This window comes from Hippopotamus amphibius, chromosome 16 (genome assembly GCF_030028045.1).
Source record: "Hippopotamus amphibius kiboko isolate mHipAmp2 chromosome 16, mHipAmp2.hap2, whole genome shotgun sequence".
NCBI lineage: Eukaryota > Metazoa > Chordata > Mammalia > Artiodactyla > Hippopotamidae > Hippopotamus > Hippopotamus amphibius.
The window spans coordinates 18097985-18113009 of record NC_080201.1 but is presented as its reverse complement, the minus strand read 5'-3'; the positions used below and the strand labels follow the sequence as shown (position 1 = coordinate 18113009).

At 48.9% G+C, this 15025-nt stretch overlaps 1 protein-coding gene and 1 long non-coding RNA gene across 8 annotated transcripts in view; one reads left to right on the top strand and one right to left on the bottom strand.

Annotated features, from left to right (window-relative positions):
• SMPD3 (sphingomyelin phosphodiesterase 3) overlaps positions 1-15025 on the bottom strand; it is an 82576-nt gene that overhangs the window by 57108 nt on the left and 10443 nt on the right. The window lies entirely within an intron of this gene.
• The window catches only part of LOC130838262 (uncharacterized), a 47111-nt gene that overhangs the window by 28182 nt on the left and 3904 nt on the right, over positions 1-15025 (top strand). For 2 of the 5 annotated variants that reach the window (XR_009049638.1, XR_009049639.1), the window contains 3 exons: positions 279-462; positions 2101-2332; positions 3151-14835. This is a non-coding gene — a long non-coding RNA (uncharacterized LOC130838262). Of the gene's footprint in view, positions 1-278; positions 463-2100; positions 2333-2471; positions 2645-3150; positions 14836-15025 lie in introns of those variants that run through there. The other 3 variants (XR_009049640.1, XR_009049641.1, XR_009049642.1) reach the window with 3 other exon arrangements.

Genomic DNA, 15025 nt, shown 5'->3' with positions numbered 1-15025 from the left:
AACCCCGGCTCCACCTCTCACGGGCTGTGGGAAACTGGAGGTCACTTGACTTCTTTGTGCCAGGCTCCCTCATCTGTACAATGGGACTCAAAGAAGCTAATTATGGGATGTGTTTAGATGGGTGCCTGGCACGTGGTAGCATTCTTACCAGCTATTGCTGTTATTATTCTTATTTTATTTATATCATTGCTGTAGGCACAAGGCCTTTTCATGTACTATGTCATTTGAATCTCACAATCCTATAAGGGAAAAAATATTATTATTATTACTCTTTACAGATGTGGAAACTGAGGCTCAGAGAGGTTGATAGACTTGTCCAAAGATACCCAGCCTGATACGCAGCCTGTCTAACCCTTGAGAAGCTGTACAGCCTGGTTACCCGGGATGATAAGCGGCGCTTCACCATTATCCCTGGGTGGGAGGTTCTACCACCTCTACTTAATGCACGGAGATAATGGCCAGGTGAGTTAAGTGGCTCCCACACAGGTCTGCCTTCCCCAGCTCAGCTGCTTTTGAGCCAGCTGATCAGGACCGCTTTTCAAAATCACAATTTAACTGCTACGCTGCGTCCATTGTTCTGTGTGTGGAGGCAACTGCCCCACAGGCCATCCCACTTGGCACTGCGGCAGTGATTAATAAGGACATTGTGTGTTCACGGGTGGCCTCTTAGCTGAGGCCTCAAAATCCTTTGCAAGCATTAATTAAGTTTCATGGTTGTGGCTCAGGTACATGGGGGCCCTGGATTCACTTTACAAGTCTTCAGCTGATGCAGAGAGACCAAATCACTCTCCCAGCAAGCCATGGACTTCAGCCCGGCCAGGCCCCCGTGGGCATTCCTCATCCCTGCAGTTTGGCCAAAATCATTTGCAGAGAAAAGACTTCCTACTTGTTCTTCCAGACTTCAAAATAATAAGCAGCACTCAGAAACCATTTCCCATTTGAGTTAGGTCCAGGCCAACAGCTCCATGGCTGGGCCCTACCTGGTGCCCACACACTGGCTCACCTAGGTTAACAAGGAGCTGATGTAGCACGTGGCCCGCACATGCCGGCGTATCAGAACCTACTGCACCCATATGTGGGGCCTTCGGGGTCAGGCTGGTCCCTGCAACACCGTCTGGACGGTATCCCCCCTCCTCCATCCCTTATCTGCTTCGCCTCCATTCCCAGTTCTACCCTCACACATCTGCCACTTGCTTGCTATGGCTCTGGCATCCCAGAGCTTGTGGGGAGGTGGGAAGAGACCACATCACTCAAGGTAAAGAGCCTGGGCTTCCACCCAAGGTTGTGGGGTGAACCACAAAAGGGAGGGGCATGGTCAGATTTGTGTCTCAGGATCATGGTTCAGAGAAATATGTGTGTGGGTTGAGGAGTGGGGAGATCAGAGGCAGTGGGGCCCAGAGGAGGCTGTGGCAATGAGCCAGGGGAGTGCGGATGGGGCCCCAGTTGGCTGTGGCAGTGGGGTGGAGAGAAGGAGCTTGAGGGGCTTTTAGAGAGGGGATTGACAGGACTTGGTGATGACCTGGAGGCGGCATGAGAGAGAAGGAGGAGCCCTAGACGACCCTCCCAGCTATCATACCCACTAGGCTGGGCAGCTATGCCCTCTGCGTCCAGCACTGGGCTCAGTAAACTTGTGACCGACTTGGCAATATTAGTGCAGACAGGCTCCCCCAGCTTCCCGGAGAAGCCATATCAAGGGGAACAACCAAACCTAACCCCCCTGCTCTCACCTCCCATCTCCCAGGCACCATGCTTTCTGGCTTGGCCAGGGAATGAGGCTTGACACTGAGCGCTCAGCCTCCATTCCTGGGCCACAGACATGCCAGGGCACCACTAAGTGGACTCATGTGAGTCTGGGGTGAGCATTTGTTCCCCACTTGGCTGATAAAACCAAGGCTCGGGTTCAGTGACCTGTCTGTGTGGGCTGAATGGTGGCCCCTGACAGGTGTCTATGCCCTAATCCCTGAAACCCATGAGTATGTTACCTTGCTTGGCAAAAGGAACTCTGCAGATGTGATCAAGTTAAGGATTTTCAGCGGGGGAGATTATCCTGACTTATCCAGGTGGGCGCAATGTAATAATTACATTATCTCCGTATGGGAGGAGGCAAGAATGCCAAAGGAGGAAGAAGGGGCTATGCCAACAGGAGCAGAAGCGACGTGCTTTAAAGATGGAGGAAGGCGCCACAAGCCAAGGAATACAGGCAGCCTCTAGGAGTTTTGAAAAGCAAGGAAATGGATTCTCCCCTAGAGCTTCCAGAAGGAACACCGGACTGCTGACACTGATTTGAGACTGGTGAAGCCAATGTTGGGCTTCTGACCTCCAAAACTGTAAGGTAAGACGTTCCTCAGCATTGTCCAACTACATCAGAAATTCTCAGTAGGAGGTATAATTTATCCTGGGCTAGAGAATAGGTTTGTTTTGATTCTGCCCAGGCCCTTGCAAAATCAGAGTCAACCTCTTTCCTTGCCCAGAACTGGGGAAGCCATCGATGCTGTGCCTGGCCCTCATTTAAGCTGTGATCTGGGCAAGACAGAGGGATGAACCTCCTGGAAAAGGGCCTGAAGAATGGGAGGCAGAGGATAGGAAAGCGCTCAGAGGAGGAAAACAAGACTTTTGCTGTTCTCGTGAGCCCCAGCTGCCTGAGGTGCCTGGTGAGGGGAGAAGGGGTGGGGGGAATTCCGCCTTCTCCTGAGGGTTTCTGTTGTAGTTGGATGATGCTGAGGATTTGGGAAGAGAGGGGAGGGAACGTCCTCTGAGGCACAGATCTGAGACGAATGCAGATAGCTTCTCCTCAGTTTAACCTCCAGGGAACAGAGGGTGAGTCTTTGCCTCCTGTGGGTGAATCTGCCACAGAGAGGGAAGCAGAGCCGGGAGGGCTGGGCTGAGCTGCACCGGTTCCTCGTTAAAGTGAGAGGGTTAAAGTTAGGATTTCTCAGGCCCTTTTCAGCTTAAAGTGTCAGAGTCTCCTTGATGAGGGGTAATTTCTTTAATCATTGCACACCTACACAGACCTGCCCTGGTTTATAGGACTTTAGTTTTGATCGTTCACAATCACACAGTCCTGGGGGCCTTTGTGTTCATTTTCAAGGTTACGCACTCGTTGATCCTCACATCCTCTGAGGCAGGTACTGGTGTCGTTCTGTTTTGCAGTTGAGGAAACGGAGGCTCGGAGAGGCGACGTGATTGGTTCACGTTAGTTGTCAGAGCCAGGATTTTGACTGAGCTTTTCTGACGTCCTCATGACACGGAAGAGGGCTCAAAGACCATCCTGTTCACCCCTGTCCTGTGACTGTGCTGTGCGAGTTTCAAGACTTTTCCTGGGATACCACAGGGAGCTACCAGCAACCTGGGTTGGGCCTTTGTACCTAGGGGTCTTATCCCCGCCCCCCGGACCTCTGCCTCAGTTCTGGACCAGGGGCCTTGGCCGACCCCATTGTTCACCCACTTACAAGTATGTCCTACACTTGGCGCTATTCCAGGCTCTGGGGAGCTCTGAGTGTGGAGGAGCGGGCTGACACGGATACAGCAAGTCCTCGAGGCTGATGGCGATGGCTCTGGAGCCCAGCAGTGCCTGAGTGGGGGTTGCCATTCAGCAGAGCGGCATTGGGAGGGGGGACCATCTAGAGGCCTCGGTAGGGGTGGGCAGCCCCCACGGGGGTGCACGTGGCCAAAAGCATGAGGGTAAGGGGTGGAGGTGACCAGGGACTCCGGCTGGGGAGGTGTCCCGCTCAGGCTAGCCCTGCCTGGTTCCACCTTCCCTAGGTGTTGCCTTCCTCACTAGCCCTTCCCTTTGCTTCATCATAGGAAACACCTGCAGAGCTCCAGCTGTGCCCTTCAGGGTTTTGGTTGTAGGTTTGAGGGGGTGGGGGGGGGATACTGGGCCAGCACCTACAGAGGCGTGGCAGGTTGGTCACCAGGGCCCGGGGGTGATCACAGCCCTTTCTGTCCTGGCCGGGAGCACTGCCGTGTCCTTACACCACTAGAGACCCTGTGTGTACATGACAGAAGAGAATTGTCCTGCAGGTGCTGTCCTGGGGCTTTGCATCCTGAGCCGTCCCCCAGGGCATCAACCCTGCTCCACTGCCTGCTTCACTCACCCCTCCACATGGTGTTATGGAGGCTGCAGGGGAGTGAGCATCCCTGGAGACCCTTGCGACTCCTGGGCACTGTGTAGAGCATTGGTGGTGTGTGCCAGGGGCACGTGACATCATGGAAGTTAGGTTGGACCTGAGTCCACCATGACTGGGTAAAGTAACTTCACTTCTGAACCCCAGATCTCTCATCTATAAGATGGTGGAGAGGAGGAAATGAGAAAATCCTTACAGAATGTTTCAGCACAGTGCCAGGTACCCTAATGCTCAATAGATGCTGTGTGATTCTCCTGCAAAGTTATGGCCCTGGCGATTCTACGCTAAACCAGAAGAAATCTTTAAAGAAATAGTCCCCGATAAAAGGTGCAGAAATCTCTTAAGATGGTGTGGAAAAGAGGCCTGGGCCTCAACCAATGGAATGCTGCCCATCACGGCACAAGCGCCGCCCCCGCTGTCCCCCCCCGCCCCCGCCCCCATCATCAGACAGTGGGCTTACAAGGGCCAGAAGCAGAACTTCTGGCTTTAAACCCTTGGTTGTCTAAAGTACATGGAATAAGAAGTTAACATCATGGATGTCCCTAGAGGTGCCCTGCAGTCAAGGCTGGAACTGATGAGGGAGAACCTCCCTTATTGGAAAGAAGTAGGTTGCTTGGGGTCGAGGTACTGTGGGCAGGAGCCCTGCGTGCCGAGAGAGTCTCCTCCAGCCAGAAGGTTCGAAGACTCCATGTGAAGTGTCAGTGGCTGGGCTTCCCCCAGCAGGGAGGGAAGGGACCCAGCTTCCTCATCTCTCCAAGAGAGTCTTTGGATCCTGGGGCAGGTGGCAGGAGTGGGAGGCAAACTCAGCTGGATGCCATGAGGACAAGGAGAGGCCTCCCAGGAGCAAGAGCCCTTAGGGTTCCGCTGGTCACTTGGGCAGATCTAGGATGGGAAGAAGGAATAACAAACCAGGAGGCTGGGAGGACAGTGGCAGGAAGGTGGAGGCCTCATGAGAAGCAGCAAATCCTAAGCTTTTCGGATTGTTGGAGCTGTGAGAAGGTGAGGTTGAGTGAACCTCTAGGCTGGGAGGCTGGTGGATACTAAACAAACTGTTTGGCCCTGGTGCTGAGAGGTGGGGATTCGGAGAACAAGCAGCCCTGCTGAGGGAAGGCAATGTAATACAACCCGGAAGGGACAGCACCTGGGTCTGCCAGCCCTCTCTCTTGTCTCGCGCTGCAAAGAAGGCAGTCACACGTGTTTCCCTGAGGTTGATGACGTACCCTCAGTACAGAGCCTGGCATTTGAGGGTGCCCAGGGGAGCACTGAAGGACTGGATTTGACCACAAAAGGAATGGGGATCCCTGGTACTGACCATGGACTGGATTTTTTCTCAAGGAAAATTAACTTCGGACTTCAGAGAGTAGAACAAAGGTAAAAACAAAATAGAGGCTCTATTTTAGACTCTATTATCTATTGCACTGTGAATAATCCTGCTGCAGTTTTGCAAAGTGCATAGCATGCTTCTAAACAGGGTCTTTCCATGATCAGCCATCCAGGCAACATGTTTGCTGAGGATCTACTAAGGTTTCCTGCAGAACCAGGTCCCAAGGGTGCCAAATACAGGTACACCCACAAGGAAATGAATGTTGATTCAGTAAGCTCGTTTAGTCTCTGACCACCCCTTTCACCATGGGGACGCGGCACCGGAAGAAGAGGAAACAGCGTTGGGCTGGCTGGCCAAGGTCTCACTGATAATCAGTTCACGATCAGATCAAGAAGTTCCTCTGGGTTTCCCCATCGCCACCTCGAGCTGACCCCCAGCTGGCCCAGCATCTCGCCATGACTATTTGGCTCCTACAGAAGTAACTCATCGATGGGAGTTTCCAGTGGTAGCTACTGAATATCTGAGGGAGAGACAGGCTTCAGGAAACTGTGAAACAATGAAAAGCTCTCAACAATTGATTTAAAATCAATACAGTAAGGAAATAGCACCCAAAATAGAAATATCCCCGAGAGGCTGAGACAGATCCACACTCTTTGTGACTGTTCCTGTCACTGCACTCACTTCCCAGTCCTGGCCGTGTTGCATGTGTTTAAATCCACCAGACTCAGGCCTCAACCCTGTGCTCCTCGACACTTTGTTAATAACAACAATAGCTATATTTACAGACGGTTTCTCTCTGCCGGGTGCTTTAAATGTGCTCACTTAATGCTCCCATCAATCCGTTTACATCGATACGATTATTCCCATTTTATAGATACTGAGGGTCACTCAGCTTGCAAGTTTTAGAGGTTTAAACTCAGGTCTGTCTGATTCCAACAAAGGTGGTCTTCCTATTTCTCTGTGGTCGTCAAATTTGCATATGGCAGGGAAGAACTGGGAAAAGTTTTAAATACATTCGGTGAAAGATTCAGGTCGCTAAAATGTCTTGAGGCCCTGGGCAGCACTCTCCAATAGAACTTCCTGTGATGATGGAAATGTTCTGTATTTGGGCTGTCCACTGCGGTAGCCACTAGCCACATACGGCTATGGGGAACTTGAAATGTAGCTAGTGTGACTGAAAAACTGTTTAAATTAAATTATTTTAAGTAGCCACATGTGGTGAGTGGCTACTGTTGTGGACTAATAGTATACCTAGGGCTGTGGGCAGAAACCAACAGGATGATGCTGGGTCAGGATCTGTACAACTCTTGCATTTGGGTCATAGGTACAGGACAGGGAATTGAAAATGACTGGGGCCCAAGCTGATGCACTGTGAGCTGGGGCCTCAGTGGGTGAGGCCTCTGCAGTCACCTCTAGAAGTGGAAGCTGAGACATTGAATCAGAGAGAGGAAGGAGGGAGGGAGTGGGGAGGCAGAGGGGAGAGGAGGGGCTTGGAGAGTGGAGGCAGGTACAAGATGGGTTCACCTGACGGCTCAGTCCCTTATTCTCTGAGCTAAATCCCCACAAATGCGAAGGAAAGAAGTCTTCTCAATGCCAGCTAATGGCTCTGCCCCAAAGGGAAGCACCTTCTTATCCCTCTGTCGGGTGCTCTAGACTTCCTGTGAGCTTGTGTCCACATCCTTTCCCTCCATCCACATCCTCTTCCTTTGTTTGCTTTGGAGCATCCAAGCAGCCTGTGTCTCATCCTGGGAGCTGGAAGATAAACATCACCGTGGAGACAAACCCACTTGGCTCTACTATGGCGGCTAACGGCCTGTTATTTTGTAGCTCAAAGGCCCTTTTGCTTCTGTGAGCATCGCCAAAGAAGACTCGGCCATGGAAAAAGATATTAGGAAGCCGAGGGCAATAAACTGCCTGTGATCAGAAAGACTCGGGACAGATTCCTGACAGGGGCCTCAGAGGCAACACTCTGAACAGGACAGCTACACGAACTGCCTCAGCCACTCTGCCTCTGGTTTGCAAACTGAATGTGCCCCCAGACGACTCCCACCACACCCTGTAGATTTGGGGGGAGCAGATGCAACAACAGAAGGGCCTAGGCACCTTGCTCCAGGGGTGCATCCTTTCTTTGGTCTTTCAAGGGCTTGGATAGATTTACCCTTTGTCCTCATACTACCTTGAGTCTGGACTAAAAAGGACAGGAGGTTGGTAGCAGAACTAGTCATAGGGAGAAAAAGGCCTTCCCAGGAAGTGATGCTGAGTCTTGGGACATCTAACTCCTCTTTTCTGTTTTGATTATGGAAGGAGAAGAAAGGGTGCATTTGAGAAGTTTGCCAGACCTCGCTGAGGTCCCCACATCCTAGAGCCCTTCTTCTGTGCCTGAGCTGGACTAAGGGCTGGAGAGGGTCAGACAAGGACAGAGGTGACCACAGTGCTGTGTACAGATAGCCCAGAAGAGCTCCTGATCAGTCAGGTCCTTGATTCTGGGAACTATAGTTACATCAAAACTCCCAGCAGACAGCGATGGCTGTGTCCAGAGCAGGCCAGTCTGCCCCAGCCAGGGGAGTCTCAGTGATGTGATCAAGTGTGGCTGCCCCGTGGCAGGTGACCCCTCTCTGATGGCTGCACTTTAGGTGCCACAGACGAGGCAGACATGAGTGAGGGTCTATGTTAGTGCAGGGCTGTGGATCTGGAGCTGGTCCTGGCCCACCAGGTACCCCGAGGGTAGGGTGTAAGGAAACCGAGGGCTGTCTTACTGGTGATCTGGGCTCCAGTGTGGCAAAGCAAAGGCCTGTCTGCTTTCCTGCTGGATATAGAAGGCTCTGTCCAATCAATCTGCCTGCCAGACCCTGCGCTTTTGCTGTGAGGGTCAGTGTAATGGGGGCTGCTAGAGCCATGTACCAATCAGAGCTGCATGTGGGCAGGTTAGTGCTCTGTGCTGGAGCATGGTGGTTCTGAAAAACTCAGCCAGCACCTGTGTCCAGGGAACTCTGACTGCCCTGGCAGCCTTGGTGCTGGGCTGGATTTCCTGGGAAGGCTCTGAGTGGATTGGGGGATACTGGGCCTCAAGGACACAACATTGATTCTAGGAGAACGGTTGTTTCTGCTCTCAGCAAGAGCTTGGGTTAGGAGAAAAGAGCTTGGGGCACATGTGATGGGCCCTTCCTTCCGGGCCTGTGGTGTCGTGTAATCAGTTGCAGCCCAGTTGGGGGTGCGTGGGGCTGTGTAGCCCAAGGCTGACACAGGCCTGTGCTAGTTATCCTTGTCAGCAGTGAGTCTCTACCAGCCGTCTGGGCTGTGCCCTTCCCTGTTCTTTTCCAAATGAAAAACTTGAGGACCAAGGGAGGAAACTCTTCCAGATCAAGCAGTGGGTCCCATCTCAGGAGAGGGGAGTAAATTCTGGGTCTGCAGCGAGGAAGGGAACTTAAAGTGGGGCCAGGCTTCCAGTGTGAGTGTAAGAGGAGGCAGCACTCCAGGTCAGCATTGACTCAACAGCAGCAGAAGCTGGCCTCCCACCCTCCCTGCCAGCTCCCCCACCAACATAACGCCCGCTTCCCACCTGTCCCTTTCCCCTCTCCCTTTCTCTTTCTTTCTGGGAATACATAGGGACATTTTCCAGAGAGGACACGTAAGCCTCAGCAAAGCCCACTGCGGTGCCCCTCTGCGAATATTTGGAGCAGATGCTTTCTACTGCCTCCCCAGTCACGCTTTTTATTGACTGCAATGCCAGGGCCACGGGTTGTGATTCTGTGGTGAGAATCAATTTCATAGATGTCAATAAACTAAGAGGAGGATTAATTCAGACTCTGAGGCTGAGCATAACAGCTATGTGGGGTCAAGTCTACATTTTATTCCTGAATGGACTCTGGCTTACCTGTCCATTCCCTGGTCCAGCTCCTCAGCTTTCATTTTGAGTTCACACGCTGAGTTTGGCCACATGCCTATGCGGAAGCCTGGGGGCCTTTTCCCCTTATCACCCCCAATGTTCATTGTGAAAACCAAACAATACAGGAGAGAATCTGGAAATACATCATGCGGAATTGTGCCCCTCTCACAGCAACAAATTCTGTTAGGTTTTCCCCTTCGATCTGGGCCCATATGTGTGATGGCTGGACCTGGACATTCTCTTTATGGTCTATTTATTCAGTTAATGTTAGATGCATCTCTGTGTGTCCTTTGAGTCTTCGAGAGCATCATTTCCAGTGGCTGCAGAATGTTGTGTCAAGTGGATAGACATGCATTATTTAATTACTTGCATTCTGTGCACATTATTGCTGGAAGGCAGGTCACCTGACCTGATTTTGGCTCATAACACACATTTGCCAGTCCCAGTGCAGGGAGGTGCAAAAGTGGGGCCAGATTTCAGATGCATTTATTCATGAAACATTTATTAACTGTCAGTTAAAGGAAAGAAACCATGCCATGGGGGAAAGGTCAAGGTTTAGGGGGGTAAGAAAATGTGGCCCTAGATACGCAGTGGCTTGAGAGTCTGGCTGGGGCAAGGAGACAGGCCCCCAGGTCCCACATGTGAGGGGGGTTGTTAGGGCTTCTGATCCCCAGAGAAGTTATGATATGCCTGGTTCTGAGAAACTAGGTTCTCAAATTATTGGGACTTATCGTTTAGACATTGGTGCATCTCCACTTATTTGTCACTGATGATAAAATAATAAAGTTTGGAACTAATTTACCTAAAAAACACAAACAAGCAGAGATTCTAGGGGCTTTTCCTATCATCACTTCCATTTGTCATGTGCCTTCTGATGTTTCTAGAGTAAGAAGAGAAAGGATGTGGAGATAGAGTACTTGTGGAAACTGTGGGAAAACTGGGACTCCCCTCCATCATGGGCTGGGCTGGGCAGGCTGAAAACCATTGATATGAGAAGAAGAATAAGTGCTGTTTACTGAACTCCTGCTTCAAGATAGACACTGTACTAGGCACTTTACATAAGGAAACGTGTCTCTTTATAACAGTATTTTACGCTAGAGATGATTCTCTTCATGATTAAGAAGAGTTTGTGAATTAGAAAAGTTAAATGATTCACTAGAGGTGACGTCTCAGTATCTCTTCTCCAAAACCAGGTAGCTGCAGAGTATTTCATATAACCCTTTTTCTAAAGAGGGATCTCATGCATCTGTGCCTTTCAAAATAAAATGGTAACTGGATAGCAATCTAGACCTAGGAATGCAAGAGAAATTATATGGAATAATTTTAGAAAGCTCCCTTAAAGTAATTTACTTTCCAATGAGAGTATGTACTTAGAGCTGAAATTGATAAGCATGTATGTTTAGAATTAGTACTTTAGTTTATTTTGGTCATTTTCAAAAGAAAGTGTACCATTAAATTAACATCCCACATCAGTAGGCTGAAAACCTGATCTCATCCTCACTCCTTTTGCTGGTAGATTAAAGACTAGGGTATTTACAGACTTTCTACTCTGTCTTGAAAAGTCAGGAGGCCAGGCCAGAAACCACTGACCAGCAAATCTCAGTGCTGGACCAGGGTCTGTGCACTGAACTGGTGGCTAGATTTGTGTGGTGGGTAGAAGAGAATTTGAGGGACCCAGGGTGAGCATTCCAAGGGGTTTTTCTTGATCACTGTTACAACCATAATTCATAGTCCCATAAGTCAGAGCCATAGGTTTCATTTTCAAGTGGCCTAGAGAGGGCCTTGCTCAAGGTGATGATTTATTATGATTTTTTCGTGGGAACCTTCTACATCTGACTGGATGATGAAATGCTCTCATGACCACCCCTTGGGGCATCCCTACTTCACACTCAATCCCTGTGCCCCATCATCATGTGTTCATAGGGATTCAGGGATAGTTTCTTCTGGAGGCATGTCCCCTATGCCTGCCCCATGTATGGGGTGACATCCAGTCTGCAGGCTGATGTACACCCTTGAAACTTTGCTATGAGTTTGGAGCCTGAGATGAATTGGGGAGTCCTTGGCAAATAGAGGGGAGCTACATCCCTCTACAAGAGGGGAAAAGACCAGGATCTGTCCTGGGGCAACCACGCTTGAGCTACCAGTAGAGAGACAGTGGAATAGTTGAAAGGCACAGTAGAAGAGATGGGAGCTGTGTTGGGGAAACAGTGCCCCAGGGCAAAGAAGCAAAGGGTTTCAAGGAGGGAGTGACCAGGAAAGCCTGCTGAAGCCAAGAGGCCTGCGCTGTGCAGAGCTTGCTGGGATTCCTCTTTGCTGCTTTTTGTTTGTTAAATTTTACCCAAATCTTAGAAATTATAAATCCTATGCTGTGGGGATGAGTCTTACTCTTTTTTGCCCCCAGTTGTTTTGACATAGTCATAGATTATATGATCATTAAAGAACACTTGGAAGAAAAAGTGTAAAGAAAAATTTTAAATACTTAATTTCCACCCTTTCCAAACACACCAAATGTTAACATTTTGGTATATTTTCTTTCAGTGGCTTTTCAGTGGTTTAGAGTTATTAAAATTGCAATTATAATTATACTGTATATATAAATTTTTACACAATTTAACATTTATACCACAAGCATCAATCCAGGATTGGTCTTTTAAAACATAGCAAGCATCATTCAGACTGGTACAAAGTTCAGCAGCCAACTTTTAATTCAGTCATCTTCATTATATTACTTCTTTCTGCTATATATATTTTGGCTACTTAATGTCAGGTACTGAGAGTAGTATGTAAATTTATGCCCACAACTGTCTTCATCTTGTATTTTTAATGGTAACGGATTTTGCCTCAAGTATTTTGATGCTAAAATACTGAGTGTACAAATGTTCAGAACACTTACGCTTTCACAATTGCTCCTATGAATATAAAATTACCCTTTTTATCCTGCTTGACGCTGCTTATTGCTTTAAATTGTGCTTTGTCTGACAGAGCCACTCATGCTTTTTCTTTTGTTTGCATTTACCTAGTATAGCTTTGCCTTCCCTGGAATCATTTTATTTTAGGTGTGTCTCTTGTATTAATTTAATCTGGGAACATTTGTCTTCTAACGGGGAATGGTAAATGCTCACATTTTATTGTCCTAATCATTTCAGGTGGCCTCTTGTCTTCTTGTTTTGTGTTTTCTGCATTTCCTTTCTTTTCTGACGTTTGAGCCATAGCTAATGATTTCTTTTACCTTCTTCAGTGATTTAGAAGGGAGACATCTTGTTTCTCACTCCACTGGTCTGCATTCTATTGCCTCCAATAAATGTCTTAATTTGTCTCTGGGTTTGGTTTGTAAGCAGCTCTGCTTATCTCAGCCTGGCCCTTCTTATCTCCTGGCCCTTAGCATCTCCGGGAGGTGACACTCTCTGCAGAATGGCTTTAAATGTCCTCTGTTGATTTCTTTGTTTGCTCACTCTGGGAAAGGAGTGCTGCATAGCTGGAGCAGGAATGCTGGAGGGCTTCTCTCTGGAGGAGGTGCCCCATGCTTCCTGTGAGATGGAGGGACGATCCAGGCTCTAGCCAGAGGGGGTGTGTGTGCACAGCAATGGTGATGCGGGAAGGCCAGAAGCATCATTACCACCGCCTGTGAAAGCCCTGGGAAGAAATACCTGTTGTCCCTTGGATGAAAAAATTGATGTGAGCAGACCTGGCCCAGCTGGCAGGGATGAGCTCTCTGCAGAGAGAGCATCCCAGGGCTGAGGGACCAGAGTGATAGTGGGTGGGGGATGGTAGACTTGAGCTGGTGGGGTCCTAGTTCTAGCCTAGACAGGCGATACAGGGCCTGTCAGTCTCGGGCATGAGAATTCCTGGGCACATAAATTTTTTTATATTCTTTTTTTCTTAAATTGAAGTATAGTTGATTTACAATGTTGTGGGCACATAAATTATTTTAAAATATGCTTTTTGGGGACTTCCCTGACGGCCCAGTGGTTAGAACTCCGGGCTTCCACTGCAAGGGGCACAAATTCGATCCCTGGTTGGGGAAAACTAAGATCCCACATGCTGCATGGCATGGCCAGAAAAAGGTGTGTGTGTGTGTGTGTGTATGCTTTTTAAGACTTGTAAGTGGAATTTCAATGCGGGCTTTCTCAGGGCCTCCATTTGTCTATTCTCTTAACCAGATATTGCTCCCATGTATTTTATATTAAAACTCTTTGGGGCAATTAATGGCTTTAAATGACATTTAAATTTAAACACTCTGGCATTTTTTTCATTTATGCAAGATAGTTGCTCCTCTGTATTCCCTAACGCAGAGGTGCCAGTTGTGGGGAGGACAGCCACAGAGAGGGGAGGGCTGAGGCTTGGGAAAGGCAAGGTGGGGCTGCTTGGGGAGGACAGCCTGCCAAGGCCCAAGAAGGTCTCCAGAGGGAGACAGGCCAGGTGGGGCTTCATTGTTGTCTTTCTTGCTTTTTCCAGCTTTATAGAGATAGTAATCACATAGGACATGTGTAGGTCTAAGGTGACCATTGTGATGATTTGATGCACACATGTATTGCAAAATGATTATCACAAGGCTTCATCTTCTGCAGAGCCTGAGAGGCAGAGGTGGGGCTATCCTGCCACCAGTGATCCTCTGCCTGACAGATGCAGGCTAAGAGTAGCCATAGGTCAGAAGACCAGCTGATGAGAAGGGGCCGTGTATGCAGTGGTCAGAGCTTAGACAGGGCCAGCCTGGCTTCTGAGGAGGATGGTGAGCCAAATAGCTACTCAGGAGAACTAGACCGTTTCCACTGGACACCAAAGGCTGATACCTCACAGACACCAAGTTCCTTTGGGATCAGCACCTCAGCTGATCCTCTGGGAAGCATTGGAATATTTAAGCCAGAATCAAGAGGTGCCAAGGAAGCCTTGGGGCTGGGACAAAGCCATGCCTAGCCACTGGAGTCAAAGTCATCACCCTAATCTCCCTGATGCTCCAAGCTCACCTCATCATGATGGTTACTGTCAAGCCCTTGGAGCACCAGGTGAGGAAACTGAGGTCCAGAGATGTAGATGATATATCCAAGGTCACTCAACAGGCTGATTCCAATTCTTTACAGTGTTTCAAAATATTTTGATCCATTAGCTTTTCTTCTTCTATGTGAGTTGGTGTAAACCCTCTGACTCAGGTGTTAAAGTCCAGACCCAACACATGCAAGTGTGTGCGTGTGTGTGTGTGTGTGTGTGTGTGTGTGTGTGTGTGTGTGTGTGTGTAATGCCCCCTGTCAGAGTTAGTCATTCCTTTTCTGTGTTTCCAGTGCTTTCTGCTCATCCCTCCATCATATCATTTATCTTGCTGCACTGGAATTATTGTCTGTGTTTGTCCTCCTGACAGGAATGAGAACCTATGTGCAGGGACTTTGTGGTGTTCTTTGTATACAGTAGGCACAAATGAATTTTGTTAAATGAATGTTGATAAATTCACAACTGTCCACTCACCATGCATAGGTTACCATGGCTTGGCCCTATTAAATGTGCAATCCTTCTATAATCAATTAATTAAAAGTTATGTTCTTCTGAAGGTTAATAACTGAAAAACTATACTTTGCTTAGCATACTATGCGTGTGAGGAGCATAGCTGCTTGGGCCACACTGCTTCATGGTGCCCCTTGTGGCAGCATGCTCTAATTGCAGGCAAAGGATCTCAAGAGTGGGTCTTTCAAAGGAAGG